Here is a 23,853-nt window from a genome sequence, read left to right on the forward strand (position 1 = left end):
ACCATACAGAAGAACGGAAAAGAAAACTAAGGATGTGTTAGATGACGATCAGTTTGGCTTTAAGAAACGCAAAGGCACTAGAGAGACAATTCTGACGTTGCGGTTGATAATGGAAGCAAGACAAAAGAAAAATCAAGGCGCATCCATAAGATCAGTCGACAAGGAAAAAGCTTTCGAGACTGTAAAATGGCGCGAGATGTTCGAAATTCTGAAGAACATAGAAGTAAGCATAGGGAGAGACGGGTAATGTACAATATCTAGAAGGGACAAGAGTGAATAAGTGGTGATTCTGTGCAGAGTCGGAGAGGAAAGAAACATATGGAAAACACTGAAAGGAAGAAGGGACATCTGTTAAGACATCAGGGAATAATTTGACCACCAATAACGAAGTGTTCGGATTAAAAAGGGTACAAGACAGGGATGTGGTCTTCCATCTCTACTGTTCAATCTATACATCGAAGAAGCAGTGAAGGAAATTAACGAAAGATTCACGAGGGAATTAAAATTCAAGGTAACGGGATACCAATGATAAGATTCGCTGATGACATTCCTATCCTCAGTGAAAGCGAAGATGAATTACAGCATCTTCTGAATGGAATGAACAGTCTAATGAGTACAGAATATGGACTGAGGGTAAGTTTAGGAAAGACGAATGCAATGAGAGCAGCAAAACGAGAACAGCGAGAAACAACATCAGGACCGATGGTCACGAAGTAGATGAAACTGAGGATTTGTGCTACCTAATCAACAAAATAATTATGACGCACGGAGCAAAGAGGTCATAAAAAGCGGACTAGAACTAGTAAAGAGTGCATTCCTGGCTAAGAGAAGTCTATTAGTATCAAACATAGGGCTTAATTTGAGGAAGAAATTTCTGAGAATGTACGTCTGGAACACAGCATTGTATGGTAGTGATACATGGACTATGGAGAAAACCGGAACAGAAGAGAATCTAAGTATTTGTGAGATGTTGCGCTACAGAGGAATGTTGAAAACTAGGTGGACTGACAATGTAAGGAACGAGGTGATTCTGTGCAGAGTCGGAGAGGAAAGAAATACATGGAAACCACTGAAAAGAAGAAGGGACATCTGTTAAGACATCAGGGAATAACTTCCATGGTATTAGGAGCTGTAGAGGGTAAAACTGTAGGGGAACATGAAGAGGTTGGCACAGTAGAGGAATTAGCCGGGTACTCTTATCAAACGAAACACTTGCTAGTACCGCGGGGAGCAAGTTCAAAAATAATGCGACATGAGACATTATTCCAAATTGGGATCCCCTTGCCCCGATACTAGTCAGACTGCGTACAAAATAACTAAGTGCCACAAGAGCCCGCACTCTCCTTTTCGGGAATGAAAAATGAGAGCAAAAAATTACAAGAGCTAATGGTAAGGGGAGAGCCGCCATCAGATCAATGGCTGGCCGATTGTGGTCAGTGGGCCGCGGTCTGTGCATTACAGATTAAATCTGTTGACGATTTCTGGGTGCACGGGGTGCGAAATTTAATGCTAAAAGCTGCCACCTCTGGCTATGAATCGGCTATGCATCGCGTCGAAATGAGCTTGGATGACGGATAATTCCACGCTGTTTCAGCACTTCGCAAGTGTTCATCAATCGTAGCAGATGGCGAGTGGTGGCGTGCCATTGTATCAGCATTCCACTAAAAGATACATTCGACGAATGAGAGTCCTACAGCACATGCTGGCCTAGTCAAAAGTCGAAAACACACTGTATCGGAATTAAGGCAGGACATCGTGGGCAATGTGCGGTCTTGCGTTATCTGGTTGAATCAAAGCGAGAACTCTAAGGGATGGCACAGCCACCGGCCTTAACCCATCACGGATTGGTCAGTTACTGTACAAATTATCGGTTGTGGGAAACAGAGACGAGTGTGTTGTGTACGCAGTGGCACCCCACATCTCCTTGTCAGCTGGTCGGCCCGAACGACTAATACACGTTGACAATATTCGCCCTCGTCGGAGCCTCCGCACACGCCCATCGTGATCCTGTTCGCAGATTGGGGACCCTGCTTAAATGATAACGTACGTGATGCCAGTCTTGTCGTTTGGTTGACCACTATCGGCGTGTCTCTGCAGCAGCGTGAAGGGAAACAGCAAGATTGGTCGCCGTGCTCACAGTCCGTCGTATTATAGAAGTCACGCGATCCGTGTGGGTGCTCGTCTTGCTGCAAACCCATTTCCTGGTTCAAGGTAGCTGACAACGGTAATTTTGTGTGGCTCAACGGCCTTTCAATTGGATGCTACTTCGATGACTTGTAGATCCCTAATCTACCTCGGTTATCCAATGGCGAAACGGTACTTGCAGTTTAACGTGGAATCTGAACCACAAGTCGTACCTCGCGAATCCCCACATCGTTGAGAGGTGAAGGCCGGACAAAAAGCACACTGAAAATTTCCGGACCCGGCCGGGATTCGATACTGCGGCTTCTCTGTTCCCAGGAACGCGCTTTGCCGCTTGATCACCGTCCCGGCGGAGTGAACGCGACAATATGATTGTTTTCTCGGGCGCTAATTGGATGTGGACCGTTGAGACCCTGCATGGCTCGCGTGAACCCATCGATTTATATTCGATCAACGCCAGCAGCAAATTCGCGAAACAATAAACTGCAGTCTCGATAGACCGCGAACCCGCCATCGGCGAATTTCGATACGTGCTGTTAAGCATTTCTCCACACACACACACACACACACACACACACACACACACACACACACACTCGAACCTCAGACCGGGCAGGGGGTGGGGGTGGGGGTGGGGAGGGGGGGGGGGGGGTGGATCCACGCGGACCGTATCAAGACGCCCCAGTCCACGCGGCTACCCCGCGCGGTCATGATGTTCTCAGAAACGACCAATAGTGACATGTAATTTCTGAATGAGAGTAATGCAACATCACTTAAACTTTGCGAGCTAGTTAAGGCCACAGAAGCACGGTCTTTTCCGGACGTTCCTCTGAGCAAAAAAGAAATTCTGGTTCCTACAGTCGGAGGTCTTTATCAGTCCTGACTTTCGAGTTCTTGTGGTGATATTTCCTCGGAAATCCCTATTTCATCCCTATTTCTTTAGAAGTAAAATACAAATACTCATAGATTTAGCTTTAAAAATGTTTTAATACAGGGTGAGTCAAAAAGGGCTTTATAACTTTGGAATGATTTAGAAATTTATTGAGATAACTTACAATATTTGTAGATGAATTATTTTGTAGCAAAAAACATGAAGTCTGATTCACGTAGTGCATCAGTACCCAATTCCGCCACCGGGAGCGCCAGCACAGTGCACTGTCAAAATGGCTACTTCTACAGGTGCGCTGCGTGTTCGCTTGTGTTTTGGTTTCATGAAACAAACTCTGCAGCAACTGTTCGACGTAAATTTCGCACCGAATACGCCGAAGAAGCTCCACGCAGGCCTGCAATTTACTCTGGGCATAAGAGCTTTTCTGAGACGGGTTCTTAACTGCGACGTTTTAAATCACCAGGTAGCTCGCATGTCGATGATTATGTCGAACGGGTTAGGGGGAACATTTTAATTACACAGATCGATGAAGATAGCAAGGTGGGATGGTTTACTACCAGCAAGATGGTGCACCACATCATTTCCTCACGGGAAATTCGAGGTTTCCCTGATATTCGCTTCCCAGGGCGATGGATAGGCCGTGAAGGACCAATCACCACCTCGCTCCCAGAGCGTTGACACCACTGGATTTCGTTCCTTGGGGTTTCATGAAAAAGAATGTATATCTTCCTCTCGTACCAAACAATTTAGTCGACTTGAAAAATCGAATCTACGCTGCCGTTGCACAAGTCACGCCCGATTTGCAGCAACGTGTATGGGAAGAAATTGATTACCGGAGGGATGTTTATCGCATCAAAAACAGTAATCCATCGAACCAAAATGACACTTGTCACTTATGTGAAACTTGAGGTTGTTTACCAGTTAATGTTACATCTATCGATTCTTTAAGTTATCTCAATAAATTTCTAAATCATTCCAAAGTTGTAAAGTCCTTTTTGACTCAACCTATAAAGAAATAATTTGATAACAATATTTCACCCCATTAGGAGTGGAATTTTGAACAATCCCTTCTTAAACGATGCCTTCAGTGTTAAGATAAACACGCTCTCCAAATTTCAAGTTTCTATCCCTAGCGGTCTGGGCTGAGCGATGGTGAGCCAGCCAGTCAGTCAGGAAATTGCCTTTTATATAAATCGAGATCGTGCCACTCTTACCAACTTTGTGTGGTTACGCTGAAATTGTACCGATCCATTTAGATATTTGTTGCGCGCCACCTTCATGTTGTTGTTTTAATGACCAGCAGCGTACATAGGAAAGAGGCATCTGCATCCGAAAGTGGGACTGACGGCGGCGTGCAAAGAGGAAGGCCTGTAAGAGGCGAGGAGCAGCTGAGAGACGCAGCTTCCAGACCATAGCCACGGGCAAGTGGCTGTGCCGTGTCCCGCCAGGCAGGAAGCAAAGCACAGCACAGCAGAGCAGCTGCAGCGGCTGACCTTCACTTGTTTACAGCCCGGCCGGCCGCGCAAATGACCAACTACTGAAGCCCTCTGCTCTGCCTCACCCATCTGCCACTGGTGGCCTGTTCTAACACAGTTACCATTCTTCTCTGAAGCCGTCTGAGAGCTTGGACCGAAAGTCGCGTCCAGTCTGCAAAAAGGGTCACAGAACATATGTTAACAACTTCACATCTCACTGGCGTGGTGGCGTAAAGTTCCTGATCAGCAGACATCGCGCCAATGTCCTGGTTTAAATAACAAACCTCTCCGCAGTGACTCAGAAGTGATGGCATGTGACGCCGCTGATTGTGATTAGTCCGTCGGATGGAGACGTTAAGCCCATCGGCCCATTTGGTGCTATTCGCGAGGAGTCGGCTATGTGCCGGCATCGGCTTTCACCCTCTCCCTTCTCTCATCATCATCATCCAACACAAAAATCACATACTGCTACACACAAAAAATACAAGCATACAGTATTACAAATATTGTAACGGAGCATATTGAAATTAAATAAACTAGTACAACCCAGAGAAACACACTGTACACCTGCTAGCTGGTTACAGACGTAAATTCAGAAGTAGACAGCTTCATGCAAACCCAAGTTTACGTCTATCACAGAATGTTGTGGTTTAACCTGTTACGTAATATCTTGGCCATAAAATCTTTAGCGAAAAATGTATCTTCAACTCAACACAACCACAACAATTGTGTGACGAGTGTACATTGTGGAGCTTATGTATCAGCGTCTGGATGAAGCGCATCTACAGTTCTTTCCGCACTGCACTGCAAGTAGCTCTTTTTATCTTTAGCTGACGTAGCTAATTCAGTACAAGACGCAAAGCAACGTCTTTGCCATCTTAGATGCTGTTACAAGAAATTGTCGATGCTTTCCACTCAGGCCAGATACGTAACAAAATGTCTTCCACCTAATGACGACGTAACCGTCGTACATCATAGTGAACGAAACAAAAACTCTATGATTTACGCATAACTACGTGTTTTTTCCATTGTAATTCTCAGTAGTAGTCCTCGGAACATGATCTACAATTAATGGGATTGTTACAGTATTTTAATCTTCAAACACTGGGCACAGTTCCTAGTGGAATCCAGACACAACCATGTACCAATACAGAGAGAGAGAGAGAGAGAGAGAGAGAGAGAGAGAGAGAGAGAGAGAGGCGTGGTATTTACCAAATACGACTAGGATGCTACAAGGTAAGTCAACCTCTCACGACTTCGAACTTCAGGGAACATGGCTGTTTAACTACCGCATATGACATAGCATACCGTTAAGCTAGAATAGTACCAGCAACAATAGGTATACTGTTAATCAGAAGCCCTACACGTCAGAGACTCAGGCTGTTACTCTACTAAATTTCTTAGTATTTTTACGTAGTACTTTCCTATGCTAAATAAACGTGCGACTTAGCATCAAATAAAACTGCATTACTAACGTCGTCAGCGTCTGGCATTTAGGAATAAATTACAAAAAAGAAACAAATTAACATAGGGCAGCTCTTATACAGCCAGATTCACTGCATCTCTGCTATGCCACATCTGGAGTGACTGCTAGGCATAGTACGAGAACCGTCTTATTTAACTTGTGAGGCGTGGCAAGCTAGGAAGCAGTGGCCTTACACGGGACGTCTTCACCGCCAACGTTGCCTTTCAACTCGCCTCTACAGCACCTGCCCGATAGACTACGCACCTGCCGAGGAGAAGCATTGGTTTAGAACCCGTCTGTGCTTAAACGAATACATCAACGACAAGAGCATTGATAGCGAACCACAAGCTCGAACGGAGAAAGGAAATAGACCGTGTCACTTTCACAGTAACAACCTCGGCATCAGTCTTAAGGGGTTTCGAGAAACGATGAAAAACCTAAATGAATATCTGGATGGGAATTTGAAACGCTTCCCTCGCGAATACGAGTACGCTCTGTTTTCTGTTATGAAAATACTGAGCCAAGAACGAAGTTAAGTCGATCGCGCAGCTTGTACAATTCCACACAGCTTCAGTTTCGGAAATGCCGCCTGTAAAAATAAGCACTCATGCCATGATGTGTTAAATGGGTGTATACAGCTCAATATACTGGGCATTTTAGGAGGAGACGTAAATATTTTAGGATGACACTAATTCGACTATAACATTCAACACAATACACATCAAATTTAAATTGATTACAAAGATACAGCTCTTAGAATGTAGCCCAAAAAGTCACAGAACATATTAAGTAAATGTGATAAAGTTGAAAAATTATTTTCATGAATTCCAACTCCGACTACACTGCACGTTCGGATTCTCTTGACAACATCGCGAGTAATTCTTCTGAGACCGTTTTGGATTCTTTTTTGGGGTAATTCGAACGGTCAATTCATATCCAGTGTTTACTCTTTCTTTGTAGACTTCTAATTTCAACCATCCCCGAATTAAAAAATGTAAACGGATAGGGTTTTGGATCGGTACAAACTGTCCCAGTTTGGGCAGCAAGGTTTCACCTTCCATACAATGTAAGGTTTGTATTATGTGACCTGACTACTATAATAGCACTCTTACTTGTCGGTAGCCCGACGGCCTCAGATTTATTTTGTTTCACATATCTTACTGTGTGTTTAATTTCCTTCCTACTTTCGCAATGCGACGTTACGTTCTTGAAAATTTTCATCATTAAATGTAATATAAAAGGAATTTGTATTCCATCTGTACTGTTGCCTAAAAATGATTACTTCTACAAACGTCACTTTTACTCTGCATTGTCACTAAGTGTGCGATATTGCTTTGCTTTCAAAGCTTCGCATTTCGTCCAATATGTTCTTTTTGACGAGGGCTGGGAATAGTCGCTTATTACTTCTTGGAAGCTGAAGGAGATCCTTAAATGGAGGGAGGGAATGGAGGCAGAACGTCAGAATAACCACAATATCGTGTTTCATTGCTGAACGTGAAGTTATTCCAGAGGCCACCAGTGTCAGGAGAGCCCACTGATAGCATTTAAAACACAAAGCCATTGTCTTCATCTACATATCGCTGTAGTTTATCTCGAAATAAAAGCTGCGCCCTGAAGGCTGAACAGAAGTGGGTACGAACACGAATGAATTGTGGTTTCGGTTAATGCCCCTCTCATACTCGACTACTGTCTACGGTCTAGCAAAGCGAGTTTCGTGGTCATCACGGCACGTCGGCTCCTCTGCACATTTACAGCAAGTGGATTATCTTTATATCGCGTGTTTTCATTCAAGCAGCATCTCGTTGGGGCTCAGTTGTTGTGTGCCGCCTTCCAGACCCGCAACAAGACCACGAGAAGCTTCTCCCCGTACCGTACAGTTACCAAAAGAACGTTTTTAACACTATTGGTTTATTTTTACTTTGCATATTACCCTTCAAAAGCGCATTGAAGAGCTCTTGTTGGGACAGTAGGCTTCAATGAGGTACAGGAAAGGACATATACCCTGCCTCTGAGGGAAGTTCATTCCCCACATTAGTAATTTCGAGAAAGGAAAGTTTTTTCAAATGCTCTTTCCACAGTTCAGAATATTATCCTAGGCTTGCTACATTCCTATGATTTGAACGTATTGTTGAGCATAAATGTTGAAATACGACTTTCAACCGCCGAATCTGATGGTCTTTAATATACAAGGCTGCATCTGAAGCATTCGAAAATGCAAAGCCTACGTCGAAACCAGAAATAACTATAAACGTGTGTAACAAATAAACTTGTGGCAATGTAATATAGAGTGCGAAATTTTAGGGTAAACGCTGTACATAGCGCAGAAGACTGTAGAGGGAGTACTCTGAGGTAAGGATGCAATGGTCAGAGACGACTAACTGATTTTTAATTGATGTAAACAACTTAACCTGAAAGCAACTGCTGAAGTTGCGACAGCTGGTATCATTGCACGCATTACAGAGAAGCTTAATACTTGACCGCCCTCTCTTAAATCTCCCTGTTGCCTTGTGTACACCGAGGCAGTTAGCTAGAGACCTATGTGCCACTTGCTCTTCAGTCTCCACTAGTCTTTCGTACACCAACGAATTCCTGTAAACCTATACCAAAAATCCAACTTCGTTATATCATCTACGCCTACATCTAATTCCGCAAGCAACCTGACGGTGTGTGGCGGAAGGTACTTCGTGTGTGGTGGAGAGTACTTCTGGTACCACTGCTCCCACCTTCCCTGTTTCACTCGCGAGAGGCGCGTGGAAAGAGTGATTGTCTTTAGGCCTCTGCATCAGCTCTAATTTTTCGAATTTTCTCGGCGTTCTCATTCCGCGACATATATGTGGGTGCAAATAATACGCTGTCCGACTCATCCCGGAGTGACTCAGAGGCGATTGTGCATTGATTTTCAAAGTAGCGCCACGAACGTCGATGAAAAAACATGAACAATTTACAAATGAGTGCAGCATACGCAAAGCCCATTCGACAGCTTGCAATATCATAAATATTCATTTCCGACCATCTCAGTTTAAAATCCATTTCAGCGATGGTTGCCAACATTTCTGAGACGCTCACGCCTGAACGGAAATACCTAACAGGCAATATCCCAACAAAATTTATCACCTAAACAAACCTCAGACGGGAAAAAAATTACATTCCTATTTTTAAAATGATGCAAAGAAACTTTTTACTTAAATTCCAAACCACGATGAAAGCTCGCAATGAAGCGCACTACATGCTTAGATATGCAAATGATTAGCATTTTAGCGCAACCAAACAAAATAGGTAAGATTGACACCATCTACATTCTGTGTATCAGGAAAGGTAAGTATCAAGTTTGTCATTCAGAGACTGTACTTGAATTTTACATGCGACAAGCTCGTGTTAAACCTCGTGTGAAGGAGAAACCTCTATCCTCAAGTGCCGGACAGCTTTCTGACGTTACGCAATATGTTTGCTGCGGCTGTCACGCGAGTAAGTAACAGACGGCTTCAGGAGAGCCATATTCAACGGCACATTTCTACATTCAAAGCCGCTCGCTTCTCAGCAAACATAGGAAAAAACTTCTCACGATTCCAGACCCACGTACCGAAAACTCCGAAGTGATTTGAGAAGCATGATATTCAACTCACACTGATGTCCTGGCCACCAAATTGGCCTGATTTGAAACCGGTGGAACATCCGGACCACTATTGGGCGCCAGTTCCCCGCATGCACACCGCCGGCTCGCAACTTATCTGTGCGTAGACATCAGTTGCCACGTACCTCCGGAAACCCACCAAGGAATTATTGAAACCACGCCACGTAGAACTGTAGCTGAACTGCATTCCAAATGTGGACCAAGCTGCTACGTTCATGTTCACAAACAACAGAACATCTTGAACGCCTAGAGATACGATGACAGGACGTTCATATTCACAGGACATGTACATTAGTATGTTCTGCAGAAATGAGTAGCATTTCAGTCACCTCGGTTCAAGCATGTGTCCTGCTGCCTAGGGCGGCATTGTCGCGTGTAAGGCACGAATGGCGTCCTGTGACATAGCCATCCATACTTCATTCACCTGGTGCCAAAGTTCATCTTTGGTGGTTAGCATTTGGTCATAGCATGCACCCGTCGTTCACCACATCCCAAACATTGGCGGTAAGTACGGTGATCTGGCGGACCATTGCAAAAGGCTGACATCCTGTCACACCAAGAAGGCACGTGTTCCTGCAGTAACATGTAGTCGTGCGTTGTCTTGCTGAAAAATGGCGTCTGGGGTGTTGCGTAGAAACGGTACGGCTACGGGTCTCAGGATGTCATTCACGTAGTTCTCACTGGTCACAGTGCCCTGGACACGTACCAACTGTGATTTGTGGTTGTACCCAATAGCACTCCGCACCATAAGGCCTTGAGTTGGTGCTGTACGTCTTGTGCGAATGCAGTCACTGTGATCCCGCTCGCTCTGTGTGTTGCGAACCAAAATGCGGCCATTATTTTCAAACTAACAGAACCTGCACTCGCCTGAAAACACTATTGACGCCATTCAGATCCCCAAAGAAATCTTTCCATACACCATTGCCGTCTAGCATGTTTCTGCACATTCGTCTAAGGTAGGCGCAGAAGTGGACGATGCCCCCTAACCCATGCCGTAACAAACGGCGACGGACTGTCAGCCCTGACGTGTACGCCCTACGAGGACGCTGATCTGTTCTGCAATGCCACTGGGATTAGGTGTCGATCTTCTCGATGGGGTTGTCTGGGCGGCGCGACCTGAACCATCTCGTTGTGTTCTATGGCCTTCCGTGAACCAGTCTGGAAACACCCGTTGCACTGTCGAAACACTTCGTCCCACCCGAACAGCAATCTCCCGGATGGATGCATCGCATTCTTCCATGACAATAATACGCCTCTTCCAAACTCACTGATTTGACGATACGGTTCGCCCATACGTCTGCGACGCATCCTGCACGTCTGCTGAAGTCACACTGATCTATTATCCAAGGTTTATAGCGACAATGAGAGGCGCAAGCATATGCTACCGGTACGTGTTGTCGCGTGGCGTTATACATGTAGACTTGAACCCGCGGACCGACATGGTTCAAATACTAATCTTTTCTGCAGAATTTACTAATGTACATGTCCTTTGAATATGGACGTCCTATTTCTAGTCGTTCAAGGTGTTCTGTTTTCTTTTCTGAACATGGGTGCATTAAGCAGATGGTCATAATGGATTGGTTCATCAGTGTATTTCCACAAGAGGTGCTGGGAAAGGCCGGCTCACAGTTATTTGCCAGGAAGTTCCAAAACAGTGTAAACTCCGCTGCTTAGTGACACATTCATTCGTGATCTTTCTGCATTATTTCGTCTTTGAACCTGAAGCTAAACGATAATCCACACTGAGAAATTCCAGCAACTGGCCGCTGTGGCCGAGTGGTTCTAAGCGCTTCAGTCTGGAACCGCGCGACCGCTACGGTCGCAGGTTCGAGTCCTGCCCCAGGCATGGGTGTGTGTGATGTCCTTAGGTTAGTTAGGTTTAAGTAGTTCTAAGTTCCAGGGGACTGATGACCTCACATGTTACGTCCCTAAGTGCTCAGAGCCATTCGAACCATTTTTTGCTGGGAAAGACCTAACCTTTCTGAGAAGTCATCAGCCTTAACGCCAGCCTAGTGTCAGCTATTTGTGACACTGTGAAAAACCAATGTTGTAATGAGATAACTTACTTCTAACTCTGCTGAAATTGTCATATGCCAGGTGGAGTAATGAATGTACAAAAAAACTTATACTTTTCTTTTAAAAAAAACTTTCTTTCAAGCAAATGCAGTTAGAATAAATATTCATGTTACACTCTCATTAACCTAAGAAGAGTATGTAAGTCCATGAATTTTGTTTCATACATAACGAAGTTCCATTTTTCCTCCCCACAGAGTCCACATAAAACTGTTAGGCCACGGCCCATTTATGAGGATTACTGAAAGGCCAACAGACGATCTCCAGACCGAACAAGTCCGGATGTCGAAAACAAGCTGTGGCGTCGTCAACAGCCCAGAGAACAGGGTGTTGCCAGCGATGATATGTTGCTACCCCTACCAAGTATGGGATAATCGCACCCACTCCATCGTCATCTAATTACCACAGACGTTGACTAGGGTACCCTCCTTCCTGCCCTGGAGACCTCAGTTAATCGCAGAGCAAGGGCACGGAGCCAGAGGCGCTCCCGGCTGGAGCGGCAGAGAAGCGCCAGCCGTCGCGACGCCGACGCCGGGTTCCGGCGGGCGCCGCCGCGCCGCTGTGTCTCCGAGAGCAAAGTTTTCCGCTCCCGCTCCCTGACGGACGCACAAACTTCGCCGCCAGCCAAACTTCTATGCGACCCCATTTCCGAGAGCCCAACAGTTGACAAACTCCGAAAAGGAGCAACAAGAGCAACCGATCCCTTCCCCCGCTGCTGGGGCGCCTTTTAAAAGCTGCTGTCATTCTAAGCTAAATCCCCGTACAGACGATAAGTCTGCAACAGAACACTCCCCTAATCAGAGTTTAGCCCGGCCTCGCTAGCCACCTTTGTCTGCTTCTTGGGATTCATCTTTGTCGAAACGGTCGCATCAGGTGAGCGACTGAAGACTTTGTACTAAAGAGAAAACGCCATACAATCTGCAACGCTCCCTGCAATCTCACCAAATAAGAGCTTTTTCCGGAAGTTCAAACATATGAACGTCATTGCAAATGCAAACACTTCATTCGTATTATTTACATACAGGGTGTCCTAGGAGGAGTGGTCAATATCCAGGGATTTGAAGCAAAAACCTTGAAATGGACTTACTGTCTACTCCGATAGGTTTCGGAGAAAGAACACATTTAATGCACATCTGTTTTTGGACTATGGCGCGCATGTGTCTGTCTTGCCCACCCTCTTGGACACTTTTTTTTCTAGTCCAGCCTACCTCGTTGTTTTCAGCCTCTTTGCTCGTGATGTCTTTCAGCCATTAAATAAGGCTGTTGAAATTGCAGTTGATCATGGCATCGTGTGAGTGAAATAGTGCGAGAGATTGCGAGTGTAACAGAGAGAAGCATCGGTTAACAGTGTTTGTACACACGCTGACTTCATGCCACTGATCTACAATAACGAAGAATATGCAGATAGCCGGCCGCGGTGGCCGAGCGGTTCTAGGCGCTTCAGTCCGGAACCGCGCAACTGCTACGGTCGCAGGCTCGAATCCTGCCTCGGGCATGGATGTGTGTGATGTCGTTAGGTTAGTTAGGTTTAAGTAGTTCTAAGTTCTAGTGCTCAGAGCCATTTGAACCATATGCAGATAGGTTTATGTATACGGCTTGTGCGATGGTAGCACTCCTGCTGCTATCGAAGAATAGCGTCGGCGCTTTCTGACACGTCGAGTTCAGGACCGTAGAGTGTTTACCAGAGTTTTCAGAGTGGGAAAATAGACACGCTACAGCGGAAATCAGTTTCAAGGTCGTTTTTCGATCACTGTTAAAAACGGCGTGATCGACAACATGCTGAAAGGTCCAGTCATTTTAGAAGAGCGAATGACTGGACGCAATTACTTGGGTTTTTTGTAACATTCGTCTGTTGAACACTTGCAGAGCGTTCCTTTCGCCACGCCGACTGCACTGAAATTAAGGTGGGGTGTTCGAACATTTGCTGAGAACTGTACAACAGTAATAATGAGACGTGTACTGTAATTCTTGGAGGTCAATGTGTTAAAAATACATATTTTTTAGTTGATACTTTGTAAAATGCACATTGCAGTATTTACTAACTGTTGTGCACGTGTAAGCCTGACTGTGTTAAACACAGAAAATAAATAACGGTCAACGTTAAATGCGATGTTATCACGGAAACCATTCGGAATAGGGCATATGTCCATATGAAACTTTCGTGCTTCCTGTGACATCTTGTATATGTATATCGTTCATTCTTTATCACGTCGTGGTCGCCACAGGAGGGATTAATTATACTTTACGTTTAACAATATTTTGATACGAAATTTAAAAATCGAAACACTTTTTCCTGCAGAGCACTTGTGTTCAATTTTTGTAAAGATATTTATCAAATCACATGAACGTACTATTACGAAATGGTTAAAGAGTAACTTAGTTTTCAGACACTGCCTTCATTTTTACGTATCCTACGCTCTCCGAATTGAAATCTCGATCGGAGAGTTACTTCCCTGACAACCCACACCCAGCGGCTTGTAAAAGATGCTTTACAGCGTACCAGCGCTGAGAATTTTGCTCCGCAACACCGCGCAGGAATTTCTGTGTAAATTACTTCAGCGAGTTTTGATGTGTTGCAGGCTCCTATGAATTTCTGAGTACACTAAATACGGAACAAACATGGCACTAACAATGAACTAGCTTCTTTCCCACCGCTTCAGTGTGCGTAAGACCATCAGTGGCGCCGAAGCGTGATGTTTACTGCGGATTTAATTTCATGTTTGCTGCGTGGCGTTGCGCCGCCAGTGTGTAATCCCGAGCCAACATCGACGAAAACAATGATGTGGCGCACCTGTGCGGATGAGGTACGGCCAGAGAAGAAAATCAACCCGAGCCTCATGAACGTGGCCTCGCAGCTCTCGCCTGTACAATATCAACGCAACCGTGAAAAACCTTTGTCAGCTTTCCACGCGAGACGGGTCTTTTCATCCGAACCACTGTTTGCTCAAAAAAAATTATCGGAACAAATATTCCGGGAACTAGTGTTTCGATGTTTCAATAACCTGTATGTGCTTTAAACGCGAACATTTTAGTTTACGCCTCAACTGACTGTTATTGGTAGGGAATGGAACATCAAGTTTACTGTTACCAGTCATTGTTCATTTATTTCCACACCATGTTTCGAAGGTTTAAACCTCCATCATCACATGTATTTATTTGGATTAATATGATACGTATTGTTGTTTTACGGCTTTGGAGTAACTTCGGCGCTGTCTCCAGTGATCACAAGCTCCTTCCCCGTCGTGTTACATTACATACATTATCACACAAAACGAAACGAGCTGTAGAATTAAATAGTGGTTGGTAACAGTAAACTTGCTCCATTCCAAGTTGTATGTGATTAGATAATCTACGTCTTACAACTTGTGACATTTTCACCAGAAATGTTTCTTCCAGAGCACTTTTATTAGAAGTCGCCTTAAACAAGTGATTCGTTTAAAAGTCGCGCAAAAGACGAGGTACCGATGCCCGTGCAGCGGAAGGCACCAGTGGTTTAGATAACAAATGGCGCGCTTGGGAATGTACGTTGACAGAAACAAGCACTGACCGTAACATTAAAAAGGCCTTGGCCTCGGAATACCTAACGACCTGAATACAATTACACTTAAAAAACCGTCTCTATTAAGAAACCCGAAACTCAGCGAAACTCTCAGTAATCATAAGAATACTCCACAGAAATATATAAGTCCGTAACAAATACAATTTAGCAACCATCAGTGGTATCATATTGTGAGGCCGATCGCCCACAGTAGTTTACGAAGACGCACAAAGTTCAAAGTTTTAACGAAATCAATGTTACAGGAGAGATGGCCTTCTGAGGTATCGGACGTAGGGTGTGATGTAATCCTACCAGGCCGCCGACATGTAGTGGATATATTAATTAAACTGCTCAAAATTGGGCTGTTTGTTCTTGATATAGGCACGAGTAAAGTCAGGCGAAGAACAACGCATGTTATTTTGGTCGTGTGACCGTGTATTTCGTGATTACTCACCAGTAATGAACTGCCTTCACCACTATAGGCAAGGCTGAATAGAAAGTAGACATAAAAAAGTTCTCTTTCAAGTACGATATAAAACCAGCTTATGCAACCAGAACAATTCTCATACAAATTTCGATATTCGCAACAGGTCGAGACAGTATGAGACAGGCACTGCACGGTAGATGACAAGTCCAACGTTGCAACTTCAGCGGTAACTAGCGACAGGTACTTGACTTAATCGAGGTTCCTCTATCGCTCCATACATCGGTCGGGGGGAATAAATAAACCAGTAACATTGAAAGATACTTTATTAAGGAAATATAGAAGCAGCGCGCAATGCTGCTAGGTACAGGGTATGTTTTAAATATAGCAGCCAACAAACAGGGACAGTATAGTACCGGAAATGTTACAACTTGGGAGGTCAGTGATTATTTTCAGCGTGTTTTGGACCATGACCTGCGCTGATTCTAGGCGACACGATCAACGAGTTTCGTCTTCTCCCATCTTCGAAAACAAAAAAAATCTGGCTTACCACAAGCTACTGATCACGAACATGAGAATGACTTGGTGGATTAGTCTGCATCCCTGTGAGGTTGTTTGCAGATGACGTAGTTGTGTACAGGGAGAGGACACTGTTACAAACGGTTTTACAGGACGTAGGGAGACTAGCAGAAGAACTGCGCGTGGTGCGACGACCTTTAGCTGCCCTGTAACATAAACCCGGAGAATATGGGGGCCAATCCAGGCCCACGGCAGTGGGTACCCCAGAGCCAGAATGCGGTCCCCGAAGTGCTCCTTCAGGATATCAAACAATCTCTTGTTTCGATGGGGTCGAGCTCCTCCTTGCATGAACTCCATCTTGTCGAAATCAGGTTCACTTTGGATAATGGAGATGAAACCATCTTCCTTATCTTCACGCACCGATTATTCCATGACGACATGGCATGTCACACAGTCACTTGTTGAGGGTGAAGTGACTTCTCGATCGTGAAACGCGGATTCTCAGTCACCCAAATGCGCCAGTTTTGCTTACTGACGAACCCATCCAAAAGAAAATGGGCTTGTCGCTAAACCAAACCATACTAATTCCCATCATGCCCCGCGGCCAACAGTGCAGCTTTAACGTCCTAACGCAAAGCGTTCGGAAGTTACGAAGATTTTATTTCTCATAGTTCAACAGTTGTCACCTTGTACATAATGAAGTTTTTACGAAACCCTCAGAGCGCAAGTCCGACTCGTACACGGCCAACTCCTTTTCTATGTGATACGTCTACAGCAAGTGTTTGCCACCTGTACTGGCTTACAGAAGTGAAGGTGGACTTTTTTTTTAAAAAAAAAAACGCGGATGCTCAACGAGCAATGGGAAGATGCATGCTGGACAAAACAAAGAGGGATAGAAAGGCAAACAAATGATTAAGAGGAAAGACAGGAGTTTAGAAAGTGATAGTGATACAGAAATGGAGATGGGATGCGTATATAGCGACACTAAATGATGGGAGACGGACGAAGAAGATTCTGAATTTGATTCCTCTTGATAAGAAGTAACTCATACAACGACATAGAAGATTGAAACAAGAAGGGCAAAAGTGGATGAGAAGAGCTGAAGATTCACTAAGTGCAAGTCTGTAAGAAAACTACATCTAGCAGTGGATGATAAATTGCAGATGATGATGATGGAGATCACAGTATCATTTCAGAACCAAATAATGTATTGGTAGTGCTGTTTGCTTTTTTTCTCCTAAAATCTTACAGTACCATCATACGTTTGTGGTAACTGCGACTAGCTACGATGTGCTCTGTATGTGCTTAAGCATAAATTAGCTCTAGTAATCGGATTATTACTACTGAAATATGATACTGTACAGGGCTATTACAAATGATTGAAGCGATTTCATAAATTCACTGTAGCTCCATTCATTGACATATGGTCACGACACACTACAGATACGTAGAAAAACTCGTAGAGTTTTGTTCGGCTGAAGCCGCACTTCAGGTTTCTGCCGCCAGAGCGCTCGAGAGCGCAGTAAGACAAAATGGCGACAGGAGCCGAGAAAGCGTATGTCGTGCTTGAAATGCACTCGCATCAGTCAGTCATAACAGTGCAACGACACTTCAGGACGAAGTTCAACAACTCCATTCGGCGATGGTATGCGCAGTTTAAGGGGATACGGAATCGGATTTTGGGTTAAAAAATCGAATTTTTATTTTATTGGCGTATTATATTCTGCCATGTTTCCTCTTTAAAATGACGTATCATACATAGCTCTACTACAATTATAACTATTTTATTTTTATATATTTGTGAGATCGGGTATTGCGCTTTAGTTATACACGTCTCTCGTGGCTGACCATGAACTTTTTGGCAGTACCTTTAAAGTGACATGAATTCAAATATCCCGGTTTCCAGCGACTATTTATACACTAGTTGCCCGAAAATGTTTCTCTCTGGTTTCCTCAAGTTACTCTTTGACTTTGTGGCGGGACTGTTTTGTAAACAGTGTGATATAAGAAAGTAGTTGTTGTTGAGTTATTTCGTATTTAGTGCTTCATTTTTCGCAGTGAAAATGCGTAGAGCTAAAGCAAAAGTATTTAAAAAGCGTGTGAACTGGCAAAAGAAAAGAAATAATGATTCATTAGCAAAGCAAAGCAGTTCATCATCATCACTGTTGGAAAATGTGAATCCACTTATTACTGATTTGCCGAACGAACTTACACCAAATGAAAACAGTGCTTCTCATAAAAAACTAAGAGATTTGGAAGAGAAATATAATTTACTTGATAGAGGGAATGAAGTTTTTGAACTCATTGATACGAATATATTGTGTGAAGCTCTTGAAAACAGTTTGTGCTGCAAAAAATGTCATGGAAACGTTTCTCTGAAAGTAGAATCCCATGTTGGCCTGGCTGCCCAGTTTAATTTAATATGCAGTGTTTGTAAATACAGCTGTAAGTTTCCAAGTTCGGTTTCAGTAACTGTAAATAATGGATACAAGAAAACTGAACTTTATAGTGTAAATATTAGGTTAGTTTATGGATTGCGAGCAATTGGTAAGGGCAAAGCAGCTGGTGATATGCTATGTGGTGTTCTAAATCTTCCAAGTGCACCTTCAAAGTTTGAAGCTTACAATTATGTACTAGGATCTGCAGTTGAAGATGTAGCACAGAAGTCAATGCAGGTTGCTGTGGAAGAAGCAGTGGAAGAAAATGACGGCAGTCGTGACCTCACAGTGGCGTTTGATGGCACGTGGCAGAAAAGGGGCCACACCTCCAACAATGGTGTTGTAACAGCAACTAGTGTTGATACTGGCAAGGTTATTGATGTTGCAATAATGTCTAAATACTGTAGGTGCACAGGCAGGCTGAAAAATGAACACAGTGATGACTGTATTGCTAATTATTATGGTAGTAGTGGTGGCATGGAGGTTGCTGGGGTGAAGAAAATTTTTCATCGCTCTTCACAGTGGTATAATGTTCGCTATGTCAAATATCTGGGAGATGGTGACTCTAAAGCATTCAAAGAAGTTTTGGAAAGCAAACCATATGGGAACAGTGTAAATATAAGCAAACTTGAATGTATAGGACATGTGCAGAAGAGAATGGGTGCCAGGCTGAGAAGGTTAAAATCAGTTATGAAAGGGAAAAGACTAGATGATGGGAAAACCTTGGATGGCAGAGGAAGATTGACTGATTCCATAATAGAGCACATTCAGAACTGCTATGGCCTTGCAATCAGGCAAAATACAGGCAATCTTGAAGAAATGAGGAGAGCTATATGGGCTTTATATTTCCACACCGCATCCACGGATGAGCATCCACAACATGGTTTGTGCCCCAAAGGTGAAAACAGCTGGTGTAAATACAATAGGGGACTAACAACAGGAGAGAAATACATTCACCACCACAGTCTACCATCAGCCATCATGGCAGAAATAAAGCCCATTTTCAGAGATCTGGCTGACAGAAGTCTTCTGATGAAATGTCTTCACGGAAAAACGCAGAATCCCAACGAGTGCTTGAATAGTGTGATATGGCATCGTCTCCCAAAAACAGTGTTTGTCGGAATTAATACACTACATTTTGGTGTGTATGATGCTGTGGCAACCTTCAATCTTGGAAATATAACTAAATGCCAGGTCCTTCAAAAGTTGGGTATGTGTGTTGGTTCCCGTACGGTACGTGCTATGTTCTTTTTAGATCAGCACAGACTAAGGCATGCTGATAATATAATCAAGACATTAGTGAAAAAAGCAAGACAGGTGCAGAGGGGTGCCAAAAGAAGACTTGAAGATGATTATGAAGACTGTGAAGGGGGTATTAGCTACGGATCAGGAATGTTTTAATCTTCTTTCTCCGTTTCCCGTACGTTTACATTTTACTTCATCTAGGAACATTATCTCAGGTACTGGTCAACCTAGAAGTCTCAAATTTTTATGACGTAGTGACATAGGTCCCTATTACATACTGAAACAACGATTTTTTAATTACTTGATTTACAAAAGACTTAGGGGTGATAGTCTAGTAAAAAGCGATGGAAAAAATTTACTTAAAAATAAATGTACAATATCTCTGTAAGAAAATACTTTGACAATAAACTGTTGTTTCAGTATTGTTGTAACATATGAATGCACATACAGTAAAATTTTTACCTCTCTGTCTCCAGTAGTTTGTGAGAAAATGTTCCCTATAGTAGGCATATATTAACATTGCGGGGATAGGTGATTCCGTATCCCCTTAAAGCTTCTGGATGCCTCTGTAAGGGGAAATCAACGGGTCGGCCTGGACTGAGCGAAGAAACGGTTGCACGCGTGCGGGCAAGTTTCACGCGTAGCCCGCGTAAGTCGACGAATAAAGCAAGCAGGGAGCTAAACGTACCACAGCCGACGGTTTGGAAAATCTTACGGAAAAGGCTAAAGCAGAAGCCTTACCGTTTACAATTGCTACAAGCCCTGACATCCGATGACAAAGTCAAACGCTTTGAATTTTCGGCGCGGTTGCAACAGCTCATGGAAGAGGATGCGTTCAGTGCGAAACTTGTTTTCAGTGATGAAGCAACATTTTTTCTCAATGGTGAAGTGAACAGACACAATGTGCGAATCTGGGCGGTAGAGAATCCTCACGCATTCCTGCAGCAAATTCGCAATTCACCAAAAATTAACATGTTTTGTGCAATCTCACGGTTTAAAGTTTACGGCCCCTTTTTCTTCTGCGAAAAAAACGTTACAGGACACGTGTATCTGGACATGCTGGAAAATTGGCTCATGCCACAACTGGAGACCGACAGCGCCGACTTCATCTTTCAACAGGATGGTGCTCCACCACACTTCCATCATGATGTTCGGCATTTCTTAAACAGGAGATTGGAAAACCGATGGATCGGTCGTGGTGGAGATCATGATCAGCAATTCATGTCATGGCCTCCACGCTCTCCCGACTTAACCCCATGCGATTTCTTTCTGTGGGATTATGTGAAAGATTCAGTGTTTAAACCTCCTCTACCAAGAAACGTGCCAGAACTGCGAGCTCGCATCAACGATGCTTTCGAACTCATTGATGGGGACATGCTGCGCCGAGTGTGGGAGGAACTTGACTATCGGCTCGATGTCTGACGAATCACTAAAGGGGCACATATCGAACATTTGTGAATGCCTAAAAAAACTTTTTGTATGTGTGTGCAAAGCATTGTGAAAATATCTCAAATAATAAATTTATTGTAGAGCTGTGAAATCGCTTCAATCATTTGTAATAACCCTGTATATGTGGCTGACGCACCAACGGCAAAAACACAAAATGAATTTAAAAATGCAGTGGTCTATATTTAAATTGTGCGCAATGAGACCTGACGAGCATCGCAGAGAGGGAGTTGGAAGGATGCTGGAAGATACTTAACGCATTAATCTTCTGAAAGTGCTCCACACAATGTAGGAGGTCACCTCTTGACTCCCAAGTTTTCGATCTTGCGAAGCTGCCCGTAGGGAACTTGGTAAGACGTATGAGCGTCAAAAACTCGCTCTGCTCCCCTGCTGCCAGACTACGTAAGGCAGGTGGGTAGGGGCGGCGTGCTGAGGGATTCCCGGTTTGCTTAATTACCGCCCCTACAGACCAGCTGAGCTTAATTGGACGGCTGCCCCCCCCCCCCCGGCCCCGTCCTTCCAGCTCCAGCCCCGCCCCTCCAGCCCACTCATCCAGTGATACCACTCCACTCAGAAGCCACTCTGATTAGTTAATCTTCTCAGGGCGACCAGGTACCGACGCTGCAAAAGGGAAAATTGGAAAAACTTCGCCATCATCACATGATAACATCAAATACCGTCGTCACACACATGAAATAAAATGCGACCAGTACCAAGTACTGCACTGAAACAGTGTACATAGCAGTCTTCATGCATACTACGAAAATTCCAATTACAGGGAAAAAAAGGCTCTGGTACGCAACAGCACTAAGGGCAGAAATGACACTTTGCTCTGAGAGTGAACTGCAGTTTCTGACAATGAGGACTAAGAAGGAAGAAAGACAAAAGTTAATGTTCCGTCGACAACGCGTTCTTTAGAGACGGAACGCAAGCTCGGATTACGAAAGTATGGGGAAGGAAATCGGGCGTCCCCTTTCAAAGGAACCAACCCGCTCTTTGCCTGGAGGAATTTAGGGGGATTTGAATCGTCGTCCTCCAGAATGAGTGTCAAGTGACAATGAGAATTGGCCCTTGACGGATTAGAATACGACACAATTAGTACCCCGCCATACTCGCGGTCAAGAGTGCTGCTCATACAACACTACGCAGTCAAGAACGCTCACAGTATTTCACGCATCAGAAGTACACCGCCGTAGCAAGATGGTTATCATGTTATATGTGAAGGGGCACTTTGGTTATCAGAGAAACGAATATTAATCAAAGTTCTGCATCCATCTATTCACATTTTACCCTATTATGTAACCATCATTTGTACTCCAAAAGACGGGTTACAAGGGAATTTTAAAAGTCTTCTTCTTCTTCTTCTTCTTCTTCTTCTTCTTCACAGTGGTTCTGTCATGCCTTTTCTAATATTGGGTGGGTTGAGGGAGGGGGCGGAAGGGGATGAAACGGGAGGAGAGTAAAGGAGATTCTGTGGAGCTCCTTAGAGTGGAGAGAACGTTCATTCTTTGGTTGCAATCGCTACATAAATCGTTCTGAAAGATAGCATACAAATATTATGCACTAGGCAAATGTAAACCACTATATTGTGATAAGTTGTCCTTAGTTTTAAAGAGAAAGGGACGCGCCAGCAAATAAACTGAACTATTTCACGGGCGTTGTTTAGATCAGTTCTGCTATTCTAATTCTTCGCTCTGATTACTGTTCTCCGCTCTACTGCTATTCCGAATGGTAAGTTAATTTCTACACGCGCCTTGAACTGCTGAGTAGTCTCTGGTGGCGTGTTCTTTCAAGTTTCTATTTGTTCCTTATTTTATCGCCCTCTTTGTTTTTAATGTCTTTTTTGTAGCACCGTATTTCACTTCCAGTCAGTTTCTTCTCCGGCACTGACTCAATGGAGATATCATTACAGCTCGGACTTATCTCACAAAATATTTGGTTTTGACGCTAATATGAGCCTGAAGCATTACTCAATTACTTTTACCATCGGAAGCGGAAAGTAATGTAAATTTAAGCTTGTTTGAGTATTTCACCACGGTCATCTTTTTTGCTCCAGCATCAAAAAATCGGTAAATTTTGACTATCAAAGGCTATACATACTTGCAAGAACAATGGCGTCATAATTTTCTTTCTTCCTCGTCCCTTTAACCTAGCGTTCTGACAATTTTTCAGGGAAGCGGTGCGTTCTACCTTTCTAGAGCAATAAGCATTTTAAACAAACTGATAAGTGCAAATACAATTGTGAACCACACGTTGCTTGGAAGCTACTGAAAAATGGAGAAAACGAACTAAAATTCACAATTTCAAAACGGAACATTGGAAAACTTAGTCTTCACATAGTTCTACACGAAGAATAGTGGAGGATTCCGTGTTGAGCATAAGTATCGCCTGGAGATTTTTACACAATCGTTGTTTACGTCCTTACTAGACCCAGGTTGATCAGTCAGTAAGAAAAGTTTATTACCAGATTACCAACAGGAATCACTTTTTGCCCATTATTTCTAAATCAAAATCTGACTTCGCGAATGTTATATTGTGGACTGACGGAGCCACTTTCAAATCAAATGG

Source organism: Schistocerca serialis, chromosome 1 (genome assembly GCF_023864345.2).
Source record: "Schistocerca serialis cubense isolate TAMUIC-IGC-003099 chromosome 1, iqSchSeri2.2, whole genome shotgun sequence".
NCBI classification, from domain to species: domain Eukaryota; kingdom Metazoa; phylum Arthropoda; class Insecta; order Orthoptera; family Acrididae; genus Schistocerca; species Schistocerca serialis.